At 53.9% G+C, this 4,247-nt stretch overlaps 1 protein-coding gene across 1 annotated transcript in view; it reads right to left on the bottom strand.

Annotated features, from left to right (window-relative positions):
- Ndst1 (N-deacetylase and N-sulfotransferase 1) overlaps positions 1-653 on the bottom strand; it is a 54,777-nt gene extending 54,124 nt beyond the window's left edge. The window contains exon 1 of the mRNA XM_010627185.3: positions 428-653. The gene's annotated coding sequence lies outside the window, so the exon portion shown is untranslated. The remainder of the gene's footprint in view (positions 1-427) is intronic.
- Positions 654-4,247: the final 3,594 nt, after the last annotated feature.

Raw genomic sequence — 4,247 nt, forward strand, 5'->3', positions numbered from 1 at the left:
CGGAGAGGGTAGGGGGCGGGGGCCCAAGGGGGTGTCAGAGGCGAGGGCCGTGGGCAGCTGCCGAGGGTCCCGGGGGCGACGACCCTCGGGGAAACGAAGCCCGGGGAAGCCAACAAGTTATTTGGGGTCAGAGAGGAACAGCGCTGGGGGTCGGGAGAGGCAGCAGAGAGAAGAAGGGAGACAAAGACCCGCGCCCGTTACGCCTCGGAGGGCCCCAAGAGCGCCCTGGCCAGGCCCGCGGGGTCTTCCCGGCTCTGCCACTACGGGGCCGGTGACAGCCCGCAGGTCCTCCTCGGACAGCTCCCTCCGGACCACACAGGCCACACAGTCTCTGCCGAAGTGACACCCCCAACCCACCCTGCGCGAGCGCAGGACCTCTCCCTGCACACCCTCTTGCCCTGCGCCCCAACCCCTGCGTGTCCTTTACCGTAATTATCTGGCTCCCGGACTGACTGGTTCATTGTTCACTAGAATGTCATCTCCCCCAACAAGTTGTTCCCAGCTGAATCTTCCGCCTGCCAACTAACAGGCAGATGAGAGGTGGATGACCTTGTGCAAATTTCTTCTCCCCCTGTGCTTGTTTCCCTCCCCTACTGATATCCCATCCATCACAAGGTCCCTGCTTGTCAGGCAAGGTGTCCCCAGTAAGCAGATGGGAACGCTGAGGCCACGCCCCAAGCTGCTGCTGACACCTGACCACTCCCAGCTCGGGCCTTCCTGCCAACCTTGGACCAGCCTGTAAAAGGCGGGGTGGAGACTGAGAAGTGTTGGTTGTGGATCCTTTAAGGAAGTTGTTAAGGATACAGTTTGCCAGGCTTCTCCACTGGAGAACTTGCCTCTGTGGGTCTGGGGAAGACCTGAGTCAAATTTGGAAAACAATAGCTCACTGGCTTCTTAGGACCTTCAGAGGCTTAATAAGATTATTAACCTTAGGAATAAAGCTCCAAAAAATCTTAGAGCAATCAGCAAAAAAGCATAAAGAAGGCAACCCGGGCATGTAAGGATAGGTCAAACCCATCCTGTCTCCCCCAAGGTAACCCCTTATGCTGAGGAAAGGGACTTCCTGTTGTCCTACTCACAGCTCATGAAGAAAAAGACATTGAGGCTGAACACACATCTTGGGAGATGGGACCAGGCTTCAGGTTCCCGTAGGTGCCCTTGTGACACTTAGGTGTGGCAGTAAATCAGCTAGGACTGAGCCTAAGGATGGTGGCCGCAATCCCAAAATGCAGCCCATGTACGATAGCTTGTGACATCCAACCAATTTAGCTACTCCAGCCACCACCAGTGGGGCAGGGAAACAGCATAAACTAGCCAATTTGCAGTGATCTGGGTTCCGGTGGCCCACGGTCCGAAGTCCTGGAATATGGCCTAGGTCTTGGGCACAGTAAGCAAGCCCCTTAGAAGATGCACACAAGCGCCTCTTCCCTGCACTGTGGCACTGTGCTCCGGACAAGAGGGCGCAGAGCTCAAAGACACAAGGTGTGCACTCTCCAGAAGTTGTTTTGAGAGGACCTCATGTCCCTCCTCTTAGCGGGGGGCGGGCAAGCTGAGCCTGCTGGGGAGCTGAGGGCAGGCGCAGTGGCTCACAGGAAGAGGGGAGTGAAATAAGGAAGGAGGCTTGAGGGCCGAGCTCTGAGGGGCACAAGGCACCACCCATGCAGAGGCCTCAGGAAAAGCCGAGTGCTGCCAGGGAGCAGGATGGAGGAAACAAGAAGCAAAGAATGGGCAAGAGGACCACACAGGGTGTGAAGCAGATGACGAGCGACACTGTACGGGTGGCGCTGTGGCCGGGCCTCATCCAAGAGCCTGGTGGCGTGGAGGTTGTGGCAGGCGAAGGCAGTGAGTGGTCACCTGAAGGAGCATGGAGCTCCCAGGCAGGCAGGCCGAGGAGGAGCCACACTGCAGCTCAAGCTGACGAGGGCACTCCAAGTCCCTGACAGCCTTTCCTCTTCCTCTCCAGTCTTCGGAGGCACTGCCCACAGAGGCAGCCAACGCCTTCCACCTGGCTGCCACCTGGGGAGCCTGTGAGGTAGATGGGAAGGCCCGGCCCCACCTAGGGACCTGCAGAGGAGGCTGAGGTCCGCTTTCCAGCTCCACCCGTGCGGTCCTGGCACCTTTCTCAAGCTGGCCTGGGGCTCCCTCCTTCCAGGACCCCCTGCTGCTGTGCACCCCGCTCAGGCCCTCACCAGCCCGGGGACTCCCAGTGTGCACTTGATGGCTTCCTTGGCATCCCAAAGCCAGCTCCATCCAGTTCAAGTCAAAGCCGACTTCACTGTGCTTTCTGCACCTCTATGCCCCAGTCAGGACCCCACATCCTAGCAGGGAGCAGGTCTCACTGCTCCTGGCTCTGGTTTTGTTTGCTTATTTGTTTTGTTTCTTTGAGACCAGTCTCACTATGTAGCCTGGGCTGTACTTGAACTCCCAGCCATCCTCCTGCCTCAGCCTCCTGAGTACTGGATCACAGGTGTGTGCTACTATGTGTAGCTTTTCTTTTCTCCCACCTAACCCCACCCCTATCCTATCACTCCCCTCTCCCAGGATGAAAGCCCTGCGTGGTGTCCAGCCCCGTCGTGTCTTGGTACTTTGTGCACACATGCGCCACTTGCCCCTTCTGCGGACCTGTGCCTTGTGAAGGGTCTGGATGTGATCCAAATTCCCTAGGTTTGAATCCTGGCTCTGCCACATTTAAACGACATGAACTTGGCCTATTTCTGAGCCTTTCTGTGCTGTTTCCTCATCTCTAAAGTCTGGATCAAACCTGGAGTGGCAGCACATGGGCAGTTCCAGCACTTGGGAGACTGAGGCAGGGGGATCGCCACAAGTTCCAGGCCAGCCCATACTGAGGCCCCCCCATCTTGATAAATAAACAAATAATCAATTACAGTATCTGCTTCCTGGGGCTGCTTGTAAAAATTAAATGAGCTACACGGGGAGAACCCTTAGTGGCATCTGTCACATGTAAGCGCTATATAAATTTTAGCTGTGCTCTTTTAGGTTCCAGATTAAATTTCATTTCCTCCCAAGCCTTCCCCAACCACTAATTCAGGCCAGATTCCAGGAATACACTTCCTCTCCCTCCTCACGGCCCTTGGGGTTCCTTGTTGGTGGGAATCCTCCAGGAAGGACTTTTGTCTCAGACACACCCTGAGCCCCACGTCCTTCGAAGCACCAGGCACGCGGTGGCAACCGACTGAGAGATGAAAGGAGACTGGATAGATTCATCACGGGACAGGGGACACTGCCCGCCTCCAAATGCCCACGATGGCACTTTGTTCATTTCACACTGATTGGTTAGCACCTCTTCTAGAATCTTAACTCACACCACGGCAGGGGGAGCACACAGGGATGAACAAGACATGTCACCCCTGTCCTCAGCAATACCCTGTGCAGTCAGCCACAGACAGACCTCTAAATCCATAAAAAGATGGAATACAGTGTAACCACACTATTTCAATGGTCTATAGCCATTTTGTTGCCCAGGAAGCTAGAGTTGGTCTTTGGAATAATGAAAGTGAAAAATAACTGGCCCTTAGCCTGCAGAGCAGGCAAAAGCAAGAAGAGTAGGCCCTGTTCCAAGCACATTTAGGCCAGTCCCTTTCTCTGCACATGGACCTCCTATTTAGCCCTCAACACCCCTTGTAGACCTTGGTTAGAGACCTGCGTGGACCCCAAACACAGCTCTAGTGATTTTCTGGGAATAGAGTGGGATTTGTTAAGGATAATCCAAATTTCATGTCATTTACTTCTTTTTAAAAAATAAAAGGTGATACAGTGAATGTATAACTACATGTGATTTCATGTTGGGACTTCAGAGGAGGCAGAAAATAGCCTCTGACAGCCCATGTGACCTGATTTGTGGTTTGGAGAACATGGTCACCATAATTACAGCACTGACCACATGGTGTAGCCATTTCCTCGTTTCCTCTCCCCTTTCACACATATACGCATGCACACACATGCACACAGAGTGAACTTTTCAAAGAACAAGAAGTCTGTGCTTCCCAGCAGACTTTGACATGTTAAAGAAGACAATCTGTAAAATGGGCAGGTCACCCGGGCTTCAGATGGACAATGTGTAGAAATTCTTCCGGAGGCCAGGTATGGTGGTGCACTCCTGTAATCCCAGCACTTGAGAGGCTGAGGCAGAAGGATTGCTGATCAGCTGAGTTCAAGACCAGCCTGGGCTACATAGTGAGTTCCAGATCAGTCTCAACTACATAGTGAGACCCTGTCTCAAAAAACCA

The sequence above is a fragment of the Fukomys damarensis genome, unplaced genomic scaffold, assembly GCF_012274545.1.
Source record: "Fukomys damarensis isolate Sample0158 unplaced genomic scaffold, DMR_v1.0_HiC HiC_scaffold_3, whole genome shotgun sequence".
Classification (NCBI taxonomy): domain Eukaryota; kingdom Metazoa; phylum Chordata; class Mammalia; order Rodentia; family Bathyergidae; genus Fukomys; species Fukomys damarensis.